The following is a 17242-nucleotide window of genomic DNA, read 5'->3' on the forward strand; positions in this document are numbered from 1 at the left end:
AGACACGAACACAACCCCACCCATTAGCAGAGAGGATGCCTAAAATCATAATAAGTTCACAGACACCCTGAAACACACCACTGGATGCGGTCCTGCCCACCAGAAAGACAAGATCAAGTCTCATCCACCAGAACACAGGCACCAGTCTCCTCCACCAGGAAGCCTACACAACCCACTGAACCAACCTTACCCACTGGGGGAAGACACCAAAAACAATTGGAACTACGAACCTGCAGCCTGCACAAAGGACATCCCAAACACAGTAAGTTAGGCAAAATGAGAAGACAAAGAAATACACAGCAGATGAAGGAGCAAGGTAAAAACCCAACAGACCAAACAAATGAAGAGGAAATAGGCAGCCTACCTGAAAAAGAATTCAGAGGAAAGATAGTAGAGATGATCCAAAATCTTGGAAATAGAATAGAGAAAATACAGGAAACGTTTAAAAAGGACCTAGAAGAACTAAAGAGCAAACAAACAATGATGAACAACACAACAAATGAAATTAAAAATTCTCTAGAAAGAATCAATAGCAGAATCACTGAGGCAGAAGAACAGATAAATGACGTGGAAGGTAAAATAGTGGAAATAACTACTGCAGAGCAGAATAAAGAAAAAAGAATGAAAAGAATTGAGGACAGTCTCAGAGAACTCTGGGACAAAATTAAGTCTCAGAGAACTCTGGGACAACAGTAAATGCACCAACATTTGAATTATACGGGTCCCAGGAGAAGAAGAGAAAAAAAATAGACTGAGAAAATATTTTAAGAGATTACAGTTGAAAAATTCCCTAATATGGGAAAGGAAATATTCAATCAAGTCCAGGAAGGGCAGAGAGTCCCATACAGGATAAATCCAAGGAGAAACATACCAAGACATATATTAATCTAACTACCAAAATTAAATACAAAGAGAAAATATTAAAAGCACCAAGGGAAAAGCAACAAATAACATACAAGGGAATCCCCATAAGGATAACAGCTGATCTTTCAGCAGAAACTCTGCAATCCAGAAGGGAGTGGCAGGACATATTTAAAGTGATGAAAGGGAAAAACCTACAACCAAGATTACTCTACCCAGCAAGGACCTCATTCAGATTCGACGGAGAAATTAAAAACTTTACAGACAAGCAAAACCTAAGAGAATTCAGCACTACAAAACCAGCTTTACAACAAATGCTAAAAGAACTTCTCTAGGCAGTAAACACAAGAAAAGGAAAAGACCTACAATAACAAACCCAAAACAATTAAGAAAATGGTAATAGGAACATACATATCGATAACTACCTTAAATGTAAATGGATTAAATGCTCCAACCAAAAGACATAGACTGGCTGAATGGATACAAAAACAAGACCCATATATATGCTGTCTACAAGAGACCCACTTCAGACCTAGGGACACATACAGACTGAAACTGAGGGGATGGAAAAAGATATTCCACGAAAATGAAAATCAAAAGAAACCTGGAGTAGCAATTCTCATATCAGATAAAATAGACTTTAAAATCAAGACTATTACAAGAGACAAAGAAGGACACTACATAATGATCAAGGGATCAATCCAAGAAAAAGATATAACAATTGTAAATATTTATGCACCCAACATAGGAACACCTCAATACATAAGGCACGTGCTAAAAACCATAAAAGCAGAAATCGACAGTAACATAATCAGAGTAGGGGACTTTAACGCCCCACTTTCACCATTGGACAGATCATCCAAAATGAAAACAAATAAGGAAACACAAGCTTTAAACAACACATTAAACAAGATGGACTTAATTGATATTTATAGGACATTCCATTCAAAAACAACAGAATACACTTTTTTCTCAAGTGCTCATGGAACATTCTCCAGGATAGATCATATCTTGTCACAAATCAAGCCTCGGTAAATTTAAGATAATTGAAATTGTATCAAGTACCCTTTCCGACCACAATGCTATGAGACTAGAAATCAATTACAGGAAACAATATGTAAAAAATACAAACACATGGAGGCTAAACAATACACTACTAAATAAACAAGAGACCACTGAAGACATCAAAGAGGAAATCAAAAAATACCTAGAAAGAAATGACAATGAAAACATGATGACCTAAAACTTATGGGATGCAGCAAAATTTCTAAGAGAGAAATTTATAGCAATACAATCCTACCTCAAGAAACAGAAACATCTCAAATGAACAACCTTACCTTACACCTAAAGCAATTAGAGAAAGAAGAACAACAAAACCTAAAGTTAGAAGGAAAGAAATCATAAATATCAGATCAGAAATAAATGAAAAAGAAATGAAGGAAACAAGAGCAAAGATAAATAACCTAAAAGCTGGTTCTTTGAGAAGATAAACAAAATTGATAAACCATTAGCCAGACTCCTTCTGAAAAAAGGGGAGAAGACTCAAATCAATAGAATTAGTAATGAAAACAAAGAAGTAACAAGTGACACTGCAGAAATACAAAGTATCATGAGAGATTACTACAAGCAACTATATGTCAATAAAATGGACAACCTGGAAGGCACGGACAAATTCTCAGAAAAGCACAACCTTCTGAGACTGAACCAGGAAGAAATAGAAAACATAAACATACCAATCCCAAGCACTGAAATTGAAACTGTGATTAAAAATCCTCCAACAAACAACGTCCAGGACCAGATGGTTTCACAGGTGAATTCTATCAAACATTTAGAGAAGAGCTAACACCTTTCCTTCTCAAACTGTTCCAAAATATAGCAGAGGGAGGAACACTCCCAAACTCATTCTGTGAGGCCACAATCACCCTTATACCAAAATCAGACAAAGATGTCACAAAAAAAGAAAACTACAGGCGAATATCACTGATGAAAACAGATGGAAAAGTCCTCAACAAAATACTAGCAAACAGAATCCAACAGCACATTGAAGGGATCATACACCATGATCAACTAGGCTTTACCCCAGGAATGCAAGGATTCTTAAATATATTCAAATCAAACAGTGTGATACACCACATTAACAAACTGAAGTATAAAAATCATATGATAATCTCAATAGATGTAGAAAAAGCTTTTGACAAAATTCAACACCCATTTATGAGAAGAACACTCCAGAAAGTAGGCATAGAGGGAACTTACCTCAACTTAATAAAGGCCATATATGACAAATCCATAGCCAGCATTGCTCTCAATGGTGAATAACTGAAACCATTTCCACTAAGATCAGGAACAAGACAAGGTTGCCCACTCTCACCAATACTACTCAACATAGTTTTGGAAGTTTTAGCCACAGCAATCAGAGAGGAATAAGAAATACAAGAAATGCATTGTATTCCGGAAAAGAAGTAAAACTCTCACTGTTTGCAGATGACATGACACTATACATAGAGAATCCTAAAGATGCTACCAGAAAACTACTAGAGCTAATCAATGAATTTGGTAAAGTAGCAGGATGCAAAATTAATGCACAGAAATCTCTTGCATTCCTATATACTAATGATGAAAATTCTGAAAGAGAAGTTAAGGAAACACTCCCATTTACCACTGCAACAAAAAGAATAAAATACCTAGGAATCTAGGAATAAACCTACTAAGGAGACAAAAGACCTGTATGCAGAAAACTATAATACACTGATGAAAGTAATTAAAGATGATACAAACAGATGGAGAGATATACCATGTTCTTGGATTGGAAGAATCAACATTGTGAAAATGACTCTACTACCCAAAACAATCTACAGATTCAATGCAACCCTTATCAAATGACCAATGGCATTTTTCACAGAACCAGAACAAAAAATTTCACAATTTCTATGGAAACACAAAAGACCCCGAATAGCCAAAACAATCTTGAGAAAGAAAAACGGAGCTGGAGGAATCAGACTCCCTGACTTCAGACTATACTACAAAGCTACAGTAATCAAGACAGTATGGTACTGGCACAAAAACAGAAATATAGATTAATGGAACATGATAAAAAGCCCATAGATAAACCCACGCACATATGGTCACCTTATCTTTGATAAAGGAGGCAAGAATATACAATGGAGAAAAGACAGCTTCTTCAATAAGTGGTTCTGGGAAAACTGGACAGCTACATGTAAAAGAATGAACGTAGAAAACTCCCTAACACCATAGCCAAAAATAAACTCAAAATGGATGAAAGACCTAAATGTAAGGCCAGACACTATAAAACTCTTAGAGGAAAACATAAGCACAACACTCTATGACATAAATCACAGCAAGATGCATTTTGACCCACCTCCTAGAGAAATGGAAATAAAAACAAAAATAAACAAATGGGACCTAATGAAACTTAAAAACTTTTGCACAGCAAAGGAAACTATAAACAAGATGAAAAGACAACCCTCAGAATGGGAGAAAATATTTGCAAACGAACCAACTGACAAAGGATTAACCTCCAAAATATACAAGCATCTCAGGCAGCTCAATATTAAAAAAAAAACCAAAAAAACCCAATCCAAAAATGGGCAGAATACCTAAATAGACATTTTTCCAAGGAAGATATACAGATGGCCAAGAAGCACATGAAAAGCTGCTCAACATCACTAATCATTAGAGAAATGCAAATCAAAACTACAATGAGATATCACCTCACACTGGTCAGAATGGCCATCATCAAAAAATCTAGAAACAATAAATGCTGGAGAGGGTGTGGAGAAAAGGGAACCCTCTTGCACTGTTGGTGGGAATGTAAGTTGATACAGCCACTATGGAGAACAGTATGGAGGTTCCTTAAAAAACTAAAAATAGAACTACCATACGACCCAGCAATACCACTACTATGCATATACCCTGAGAAAACAATAATTCAAAAAGACACATGCACCCCAATGTTCATTGCAGCACTGTTTACAATAGCCAGGATATGGAAGCAACCTAAGTGTCCATTGATAGATGAATGGATAAAGAAGATGTGGCACATATATACAACGGAATATTACTGAGCCATAAAAAGAAGTGAAATTGAGTTATTTGTAGTGGGGTGGATGGACCTAGAGTCTGTCATACAGAGTGAAGTAAGTCAGAAAGAGAAAAACAAATACCGTATGCTAACACATATATATGGAATCTAAAAAAAAAAAAAAAATGGTCATGAAGAACCTAGGGGCAAGACGGGAATCAAGACGCAGACCAACTGGAGAATGGGCTTGAGGACATGGGGAGGGGGAAGGGTAAGCTGGGACAAAGTGAGAGAGTGTCATGGACATATATACACTACCAAATGTAAAATAGATAGCTAGTGGGAAGCAGCTGCATAGCACAGGGAGATCAGCTCAGTGCTTTGTGACCACCTAGAGGGGTGGGATAGGGAGGGTGGGAGGGAGAGGCAAGAGGAAGGAGAAATAGGGATAAATATATATGTATAGCTGATTCACTTTGTTATAAAGCAGAAACTAACACACCATTGTAAAGCAATTATACTCCAATAAAGACGTTAAAAAAAGAAAGAAAGAAAAGAATGGCCAGCACAGAAATAATATTTTAGGGAAGAATAGCTAATCACCTTCCAAACTTGATTTTAAAAAAAACTACAAACCCACATATCTAAGAAGTTCAATGAACCCCAAGTCAAACAAATATGACAGAAAAACACATCAAGGATTATCATACTCAAATTGCTGAAAACTAGTGACAAAGAGACATGCTTAAAAGAATAATAGAAATACACAGTAGAGGAACAAAAGAATTACAGCAGATTTCTCATCAGAAGCTATGCAAGTCAGAAATATATTTGAATATTTCTAAAGCATTGGGAGTAAAAACAACTATCAGGGCTTCCCTGGTGGCGCAGTGGTTGAGAATCTGCCTGCCAATGCAGGGGACACGGGTTCGAGCCCTGGTCTGGGAAGATCCCACATGCCACGGAGCAACTGGGCCCGTGAGCCACAGTTGCTGAGCCTGCGCGTCTGGAGCCTGTGCTCCGCAACAAGAGAGGCCGTGATGGTGAGAGGCTCATGCACCGCGATGAAGAGTGGTCCCCACTTGCCGCAACTAGAGAAAGCCCTTGCACAGAAACGAAGACTCAACACAGTCTATAAATAAATAAATAAATAAATAAATAAATAAGAACGTGAATTTCTCTTTAAAAAAAAAAAAAAAAAAAGCAAACTGGACTATTCATTTCAGTAACAGTCAAGTGGTCTTAGTTTGCATTCAATTTCCAATCAGTTTCTCAAAAAAAAAACAAAAAAAACAACTCTCAACCTAGATTACTATACCAGAACATTTATTTTTTTTAATTAAGGCAAAATAAGAACATTCACAGACAAAAAAAGTGGAGAGAATTTATCTCAGCAGACCAGCTCCTCAAGTAATGTTAAAGGAAATTCCTCAGGCAGAAGGAAAATAATCCATAGAAAATATGGATCTACACAGGAATGAAGAAGATCACAGATAGTAATTATACTGGTAATTTTAGAATATAATTTTTCTCACTTTTGATTTCTTGGATAGCTAGTTGACCACTCTAGCAAAAACAATAACAATGTATTTTGAATTTTGGAATAGAATTAGAAGTAAAATATATCATGACAACAGAACACAGGTCAGGAGGGAGAAATGTATATATATTGCTACAAAGTTCTTATACTATATGTGATGTGGTATAATATTCTTAGAAGGTGGGGACAATAATAACTTTAAAAAGCATAGCGTAAACCCGAGATCAACTATTCATAAAGTAACATGATAGCTAGTTAAGTAAAAAAGTAAAGATAAAATGGAATGCTATATATACATATTCAATTAATTTAAAATAGGACATTCCATGTAAAAAAATAATAATAATAAAATAAAATAGGACAGAGGGATAGGAAATAAGTAATGTATATGCATATATAGTCAACTGTTTTCAACTAAATGGCAGGTTACTTCAATGGGGAAATTATAGTCCTTTCAATACATAGTTCTGGAAAAGCTGGATACTCTTTTTTTTTTTTTTTTTTAATTATTTATTTATTTATTTATTTTAGTTGTGTTGGGTCTTCGTTTCTGTGCAAGGGCTTTCTCTAGTTGTGGCAAGCGGGGGCCACTCTTCATCGCGATGCGCGGGTCTCTCACCATCACGGCCTCTCTTGTTGCGGAGCACAGGCTCCAGACGCGCAGGCTCAGCAGTTGTGGCTCACGGGCCCACTTGCTCCGTGTCATGTGGGATCTTCCCAGTCCAGGGCTCGAGCCCGCGTCCCCTGCATTGGCAGGCAGACTCTCAACCACTGCGCCACCAGGGAAGCCCCGCTGGATACTCTTATGTCCAAAAAAAAATAAGTATTCACTCATCTCACAATATATGTGAAAATTAACTCCAAATATATGATTTAATCATATCTAGCTATAAAAGTAAAAATTATAAAACTTCTATGAAAATGTTTGTAACCTTGGAGTAGATAAAGCCATCTTTGATAGAACACAAAGCATAAACCATAAAAAAAGAAACTGATAACTTTCAAAATTTTAAATGTTCCATTTTTCAAAGATACTATGAACAAAATTAAATTTTCAGATACATACTGAGAAAACATATGCTATACATATATATTATAAATTATTTGAGTCCAGAAGTTATACAGAATTTTTATAACTTCATAATAAGGCAAACAAATTGATAAAATGGACATAGATGTGTGCAAGAGATTTTATCAAAAAAAGATATATAAATGGCAAATAAGTATATAAAATTTTTCAACGTTATTAGTCTTTAGGAAATGCAAATTAAAACAACAAGACATGCCACTAGACACCCACTAGAATAGCTGAAAGCCGAAAAGACTGGCAGTACTATTTTGAAGATGTGGAAAAATTAGAACTCTCATACAGTGCTGGTAGAACTGCAAAATTTTACAGCCACTTTGGAAAGTAGTTCTGCAGTTTCTTATAAAGTAATTTATAAAGTTAAATATACACTTACCATGTGACCCATAATCTCACTCTAGGTATTTCCTAAAGAGAATTAAATATATGTGTCCACACACACACTTACACAAATCATATTCATAGCTGCATTATTCATTATAGTCAAACCTGGAAACAACCCAAATGTCCATCAATAGGAGAACAGATAAGCAAATTGAAGCATATTCATGCCATAGAATACTAGAGTTGACCCCTGAACAACGTGGGGTTCAATCCACTTATATAACGTATACTTATAGTCGGCACTCCATATCTGCATTTCCTCCCCATCTGCAGATTCAGCCAACCACTGACCACGTAGTACTTGTAATATTTACTAATGAACAATATCCATGTAAAAGTAGACCTGTGCAGTTCAAACCTGTGTTGTTCAAGGATCAATTGCACTCAACAATAGTAGTTCATTGATCAGCCACGGGCAACCCTAGATTTGGAGATGGCAGAGGCTAAATCTGCCACAAGTGTATGTGCTCCTTACTCTGCATTTTGGTAAGTCTGAGAATTGGGACATGGCAGTGTTTTCAGGGGGCAGGTCAATAGGCCAGTTTGGGCATCAGAAGGAGACAGAAACACAGGAAATAAGCAGAGTTGCAAAGTGTTTATTACTATTACCATTACTACTGCTACTACTACTACTACTATTATACACTACTTTCAAATTCCTAAAAAAATTTCTAAAGAAAATTTTGAAAATAAATAAATTTCAAGAAATAATAAAGCAAAATACAATCCAAAAAAGAAAACGGGAGATAAAATGGTGGATTGACAGGCAGTGGAGTTAAACTTTTCACTTCATCTTCCCTTTCAAATATATCCTGTAAGCAATTCATTCATAGTGAACACCACCTGAGTGCAAAACACTGATGCAGGCATCACAGAGTAGTGGTTCTGAAATTTAACTCATCTTTAGTCCTTTTAAAAAAAGAAGAAGATCCAAATCCCTCACCAAGAAATTCTACTAATGGCCTGGGGTAAGATCCAGGGATCCACATTTTTAAGAGCGCCTACTGAGTGTGATGTGCAGCCAGGATGAGAACTGACTGTCATAGGAACTATGAAAATTCATTAAGATAAATTCCCTGTAGTCTTCAATCAGCCTCAAACACAAACTTGGGTAAATCATAATGACCTCCTTTTTCATTCATTCGAATTTGAGCCAGTGCCTTATAGATACAGAAGGCACCCAAAATCCTTTCCTTCAGTGTTTCTAATACTTCCTAGGCAAGTAGAGACCATGATAGTAGTCTTTTAGTTTTCAGGTGTCCATTTTCTGAAACGTGGAAATAGGTGTTGGTATAAAGGAAGAGTTAATCATTACTAACTTTAATGCAAATCAGCTGCCCCAATTTTGTGGAAATCCTGAGCATTTCTGTGGCTGAGATCTATGCTCAAAATAGCTGTCAATATCCTACAAATGGGAGAAAAGACAGCCTCTTCAATAAGTGGTGCTGGGAAAATTGGACAGATACATGTAAAAGTATGAAATTAGAACACTCCCTGACACCATGCACAAAAATAAACTCAAAATGGATTAAAGACCTAAGTGTAAGGCCAGACACTATCAAACTCTTAGAGGAAAACATAGGCAGAACACTCTATGACATACATCACAGCAAGATTCTTTTTGACGCAACTCCCAGAGAAATGGAAATAAGAACACAAATAAACAAATGGGACCTAATGAAACTTAAAAGCTTTTGCACAGCAAAGGAAACCATAAACAACACCAAAAGACAACCATCAGAATGGGAGAATATATTTGCAAATGAAGCAACTGACAAAGGATTAATCTCCAAGATTTACAAGCAGCTCATGCAGCTCAATAACAAAAAAACGAACAACCCGATCCAAAAATGGGCAGAAGACCTAAATAGACATTTCTCCAAAGAAGATATACAGATGGCCTACAGACACATGAAAGAATGCTCAACATCATTAATCATTAGAGAATGCAAATCAAAACTACAATGAGATATCATCTCACACCGGTCAGAATGGCCATCATCAAAAAATCTAGAAACAATAAATGCTGGAGAGGGTGTGGAGGAAAGGGAACACTCTTGCACTGTTGGTGGGAATGTAAATTGATACAGCCACTATGGAGAACAGTATGGAGGTTCCTTAAAAAACTACAAATAGAACTACCATACGACCCAGCAATCCCACTACTGGGCATATACCCTGAGAAAACCATAGGTCAAAAAGGGTCATGTACCAAAATGTTCATTGCAGCTCTATTTACAATAGCCAGGACATGGAAGCAACCTAAATGTCCATCAACAGATGAATGGATAAAGAAGATGTGGCACATATATACAATGGAATATTACTCAGCCATAAAAAGGAATGAAATGGAGGTATTTGTAATGAGGTGGATGGAGTTAGAGTCTGTCATACAGAGTGAAGTAAGTCAGAAAGAGAAAAACAAATACAGTATGCTAACACATATATACGGAATCTAAGGGAAAAAAAAAAAAAAGGCCATGAAGAACCTAGTGGCAAGACGGGAATAAAGACACAGACCTACTAGAGAATGGACTTGAGGATATGGGGAGGGGGTGGGGTGAGATGTGACAGGGTGAGAGAGTGTCATGGACATATATACACTACCAAATGTAAAACAGATAGCTAGTGGGAAGCAGCCGCATAGCACAGGGAGATCAGCTCGGTGCTTTGTGACCACCTAGAGGGGTGGGATGGGGAGGGTGGGAGGGAGGGAGATGCAAGAGGGAAGAGATACGGGAACATATTGTATATGTATAACTGATACACTTTGTTATAAAGCAGAAGCTAACACACCATTGTAAGGCAATTATACTTCAATAAAGATGTTTAAAAAAAAAAAAATCCTACAAATGATGTTTATTCTCCAGAGTACTCTAAACTAAATCCCTTCTCCTTCCTTAGCACACATTTCTCATGGTCTTTTTCTAACAGTGTAATCTTCCACAAAGCTCTCATTAATCTGCCTTTGGAGCAGGAGTGTTTTAAGGAAGCGATAGTCTGTCAGCAGGTTAGTAATCATTTTCCACCCTTGGGAACCTAGAGAAGGCCAGGTTGCGAATCTACAAGTCGTGACCATTATGCGTCAGAAAATGCTCATCAGCTTTGGCAGCAACTTGATTATAATCCATTTTGGGGGATGTCACACTTCACTGGAAGTCCACATTTACTTAAAACACATAACCTTTGCAATTTTGCCTGAAGGCTGCAAACTTTAGATATTTCCCCTTTTTTTTCCAAAATGGAAAGATGGGATCTAAAACAACTCATTTTTCATTAAAAATATAACTGTGTGGAACATAACACAATGGTATATCATCTTATGTTTCAAGGGTATAGAGGTCACTTTTCTAAATATGTGTTTAGGTTCTGGAAGAAAAAGACAAAATGTACATTGTAAAAAACAAGAGCTTCCTTTGTTTTAAAATGAAACTGTAAGCTTCTTTCCAGATAAAGTAACTGCTTCATTTCAATCAGTTTTTTGAATATGTGCCTAAAGTTGTTCATTGTGCTTTCAACTCATAAATCATGGTGTTAGTATTTTCATGGATCAGGTTTTAGATGGGGGGGGGGTGCAGATTTCTCTGCAGTGACAGATAATGGAAAGTGGGTCTAGTAGGTGAGAAGATGACAGAGTTGGGAGGGAAGACAGGTAAAACAGCACACACCAATAAGAAAGGGATAGGCATTTGAAATGTAAGTACCATATACTTATAAACTGATTGACCAGGATACAGTAGAGAGAGGGGATGAGATGGAAAGTTATTGACCTAATTATCTTTATTGGATGCTTATTTCTTACAGTGGAGAAATAACATGTCATAATGCAGTAGAAGGGGCTAGGAAATACATATTTAAATATGGTATACCTAAGTATATCTATACAGAGACTCCTAAAAAAGTAGAATGTAAACCTAGTAGAAGGGCTTCCCAAGATGAGGAAGGCAGGGTAAAAGCCCAGGATAATGCCAACACTAGGCATAGGACTAAAGCCAAAAAGCTCTCACTCGCCCTCAGAAAATAGTGTATCTTTAAGGGACCCAATATTGACGCTCAGCTTTGGTTTAACAGACAAGTAAGCATTTTGTGCTTAGACAAATACAACAACCAGACAGGTAAGCAAATATTAGTCCCAATTTTACAGAAAAATTCTAGAAATAGAGGCTGATTGAAGAACATCAACCTTTACCACACTAGGTAAAACTTACTGATCCTGGAAAATGAAAGGGAACTCAGGGTCACACAATGAAGCTACCTGCTCTCACTGTGACACTCCAAGCTTTCTGACATAGTTATTAAATAATTAACACATCAAAACACTTCGCTTGGCATGATAAGAAAATAAAAAGTATATAAAACGTGGTTCCTATCATTGAGGAGGTTACAATTCGATATTTACATATCCGCATGATGCTATGGTATAGTAGGAAGTTTGACTCTGTCTTCACCACTTATTAATTTAGGAATTTGGGGTAATTGTTTAACTTCTTTACCTTCCAAATCAACCTTTCAGAGTTGTTGTTAGGACTGGAGATATCATATATTATTAACCTAGTACATACCAAAACTTCAATAAATCATAGCTATTATGTGTTTACACATGTAAACCATGCTTATTTTCACTTTCTTCAAATAAAAGAACAATATAGGAATTAGAACAAATCCATCAGTTAATTTTTAGTATTGTAATAGTTACTACTGAGGATTTCAGAGAAATATCACCCACTTATTCCAAATTAGCTTTTACATGGGTATAGTTCCATAGATATAGACTGTATACAAATAGAGAATGATATTGTGGAGTCTCGTGTTAAAATAAAAATATTGAGCTTGAAAAGAATGGCCCCTTTACTGAAATATCATATAAAACATTTAGCACTAAGAGAGAAATAAAAAAGGATTCATAGATGTAGAGAATAATTAGAAATGTAAAATAATTTTCTCATGAACATACCTCAGTTTATTTTTCCAAAGAATGTGGGTCTAAACAATGAAATAAATCTCAAGAAGAGAGAGCAAACTGAAAGAAAACTAAGGGTAAAGATAGTATCTCTTAAACAAAACAATCATAGCTTGACACACACAGTATAACTTAGTGAATAAGAGCATGAAATCTGAAGTCACATTGCCTAGGTTCAAATCCCAACTGTGACACTTTTTGACAAGTTCTTTACATCTCCATACATTAAAATAGAAATAATATTAGCGCCTATCTCATCATATTTTTACGACGATTAAATGAGTTTATGTATAAAAAGTGCTTAGAACAGCGCCTGGCATACAGTAAGTCCTAAATAAATGTTATCATCATCATCACCATCATAATTAAAATATAATTATAGATATGCTGCACACAATTTTGAGAAGGATCTCGAAAGAGGCAGTTTCATAGAAACAAGAAAGAATGGCTCTTCTGTGTGATGATTAACTTGACTATGGTTAATTAACTTACTTGGTGAGAATATTATTCCAGTTTGTTCAGAGTCAAAGGTTTGATTTTCATGTGGATATGCTGGCTACACTGCATGACCACAGATTAAGACACTAATTCTGAGTAGTTGTATTCAATGAATTCTCCTGGTTTTAACAAGGCGACTCGTGAAAAGTGTAAATTGATTAATCCAAATTCATGAATAACTTTAGAAAAAAATGAATCTATAAATACATTCTTTTGAACATGGTTCAGTCATATGGTCTTAATATATGATCAATTCTAGGACTGGAAAAATATTTAAAGATGATCTGGAGCCAAGTCATTAATTTTTATAGAAAAAAAAATAGACTCGGAGACAAAACGTGACTTAAGATCACATGATTACTTTGTGGCAGAGTTGAACTCTTAGCTCATGTTTTGTTTTGTTTTTCCATTACATACATTCATTAAATATAGGATATTTTTAATATCTTGGAGAACTTTCTATTTAAAAATTCTATTTCTGTCATTATAGTTTATTACTCCATTGTAAAAAACTCAGTCCCAATGACAGAATGTGTGACTTTGAAGGCCATTGCAAGGACATTGTCATAAGAAAAATGGAAAGCCATTTTCAGGTATTGAGCATGTAAGGTTAAAAGACATTACCTGACTTAAATTTTTTAAAGATCCATTTGCCTTAATGGATCAGAATGGGAGAAAATATTTGCAAATGAAGCAACTGACAAAGGATTAATCTCCAAGATTTACAAGCAGCTCATGCAGCTCAATAACAAAAAAACAAACAACCCAATCCAAAAATGGGCAGAAGACCTAAACAGACATTTCTCCAAAGAAGATGTACAGATTGCCAACAAACACATGAAAGAATGCTCAATATCATTAATCATTAGAGAAATGCAAATCAAAACTACAATGAGATATCATCTCACACCAGTCAGAATGGCCATCATCAAAAAATCTAGAAACAATAAATGCTGGAGAGGGTGTGAAGAAAAGGGAACACTCTTGCCCTGTTGGTGGGAATGTAAATTGATACAGCCACTATGGAGAACAGTATGGAGGTTCCTTAAAAAACTAAAAATAGAACTACCATATGACCCAGCAATCCCACTACTGGGCATATACCCTGAGAAAACCATAATTCAAAAAGAGTCATGTACCAAAATGTTCATTGCAGCTCTATTTACAATAGCCAGGACATGGAAGCAACCTAAATGTCCATCATCGGATGAATGGATAAAGAAGATGTGGCACATATATACAATGGAATACTACTCAGCCATAAAAAGAAACGAAATGGAGTTACTTGTAGTGAGGTGGATGGAGTTAGAGTCTGTCATACAGAGTGAAGTAAGTCAGAAAGAGAAAAACAAATACAGTATGCTAACACATATATATGGAATCTAAGGGGAAAAAAAAAAAAGGTCATGAAGAACCTAGTGGCAAGACAGGAATAAAGACACAGACCTACTAGAGAATGGACTTGAGGATATGGGGACGGGGAAGGGTAAGATGTGACAAAGTGAGAGAGTGGCATGGACATATATACACTACCAAACGTAAAATAGATAGCTAGTGGGAAGCAACCGCATAGCACAGGGAGATCAGCTCTGTGCTTTGTGACCACCTAGAGGGATGGGATAGGGAGGGTAGGAGGGAGGGAGATGCAAGAGAGAAGAGATATGGGAACATACGTATATGTATAACTGATTCACTTTGTTATAAAGCAGAAACTAACACACCATTGTAAAGCAATTATACTCCAATAAAGATGTTAAAAAAAAAAAAAGAATAAATGGCAGGGAAGCGCAAGGCAAGGATCAATTAGGAGGTTATTGCCATAACCCAAGTGAGACATGATGTTGGCTTGGACTAGGATGGTAGCAGCAAGAAAGGTATTAAGCTGTCAAAGTCTTGGATATGTTTTGATTGTAGCACCAACAACATTTCCTTCTATGTTGGATGTGAAGTGTAAGAGAAAAGAGGAGTCACAGGAGGCAAAGGAGTACAAACCTCCATTCAGGAATTTCTAATTTTTTTCTTAACTAAATGTCTCTTGCTGCAATCTACACCATGATTTACTTATCTTCACCTCTGTGAAAAGAGGTCCATCACCATCTACACAATGCCCTCTTGTGAATCTGGCAGCATCCAGAATCATACCACGTATTCTGAAAGAAATTAAACAATGGCTCCTGACCTCAAAGGATTTTATCATTTGGTAAATTAAACCTCCTTTAAATAGGAAGGAGATATATTTGACAGCATTACAAATGTAGCTAGAAGTTGCAACTTGGTGTTAAACTGGAACCCTTCTGGACACGTCTGCTGAAATTAGGGAACCAAGCTCACCAAATATCCATCGGCATGAGGAACAGAGGAGTGCTTGGGTTAGAATTCATCCCACAGGAAGTAGGAGAATCAAGCCTCTGAAGGAAAAGCTGATACTAGGTATGTTGTAGTGTTACTACTTGTCTTTATTGCCAGCTCAGCTCCCTCTGGACTCATATCTCTCCCAGGGAAGGGAGAGAGCTGTGAAAAAAGAATGAAAAAAAGGCTGTTTTCCACAAAATCCTCTAAGATATGAGAGTAAAAGCCAATATCACTTTGATAGACCCTCATGGAATATAGCCCAGAAAGCCAGAGAAGCACTGCGTGGCATAGCTTTGACATCTCCAGGGCTCCATGCTTTATTGTCAGTGACCACTGGTACAGGGAGCAGTGTCCTCAGGAGCACAGGTGTTTGTTGTGATGATAGTGTCTCTAGGATACATCAGTAGAACCCAGAAGATATGACGTAGAGCAAGAGAGGAGTAAAGGAAGTGATATCTCCACGGACAAGCACATGTGAGACTCAGAAATACCTGTAGGGACTCAGCTGCATTATTAGCAGGTAAGCAAGAGCCAGAGAGATAAGTTTACATTATTATTCTTGACCAGCTTTAAAATAATGATAATAGAATGAGTTCTTTACACTCCAATTACTCATTGCAGCATTTTGTATAAATATATTTCACAATTAGGCAGTCTTTATACCCCAAAGCTCACATATTTGCTACATCTGTTTGAGATTTCCAGAATCCAGGTAGTTAGCCTCTCTTTGGGGATATTAAACAGAAGGAAACCTGCAAAACAGACTTTTCTTCTTTTGAAAATGGTAAACATGAGATTTTTTTAAAAAACAAGCATCTTTCATAAAAGCAGTCATTTTTACAAAATCAATTAAAAGATTGAATATCTATATGCCACCTGTCCTGATGCGTATATTAAGAACCTTATTCCATGTAACACTTCAACAACGCTGCTTACATCCTTTTTCACTCATGAAGGAAGTAACATTCCTTCTTTAAATACTCCTTCTTTAGAGATGCTTTCTTAAATGGCCTCACACAACTGCATCATGTTGAAGAAGCCAAAAAGACATTTACGGCAGTGTGCCAATTTCACCCAAATTCAATAATTTTCTTAATCTTGAATTATACTGTGACCTTGACTTCATACCTCCTCATGCCTAGAGATCATTTCTTTGTTTCTTTATTCATTTAGCTGTATTTCTATCCTACCCTCTACTCAAAAGTTTTTGATAGGTCCTGTACCTCTAGTTCCAGATGAAGGTGAGATTAGTTTTATTAGCATTGCAGTCATTATCACAAGTGCAATGCCAGAAGGGAAAGGTCCAGGGAGGATATCCACTGTCCCGTTTCCTAGAGAAAAGGGTCACTGGTTAAGGTGCTTCAAAAGGTGAGAAAAGATTGTACTCTAGCCAAAAGAGAAGATGGAGAAGAAAAAGAGATCTGGAAGATGAGTGTGACAGAGTCATAGATCAGTGGAAGCTTTCATTCAAGTAAACTTAGTAGGTTCCTTGGAAAAATTGATCAGTTCCTTTATGTA

The 17242-nt window shown here is 36.5% G+C and overlaps 1 protein-coding gene across 3 annotated transcripts in view; it reads right to left on the minus strand.

Moving 5' to 3' along the window:
- The window catches only part of GRM1 (glutamate metabotropic receptor 1), a 361608-nt gene that overhangs the window by 237810 nt on the left and 106556 nt on the right, over positions 1 to 17242 (minus strand). The window lies entirely within an intron of this gene.

This window comes from Balaenoptera ricei, chromosome 12 (genome assembly GCF_028023285.1).
Source record: "Balaenoptera ricei isolate mBalRic1 chromosome 12, mBalRic1.hap2, whole genome shotgun sequence".
Taxonomy (NCBI): domain Eukaryota; kingdom Metazoa; phylum Chordata; class Mammalia; order Artiodactyla; family Balaenopteridae; genus Balaenoptera; species Balaenoptera ricei.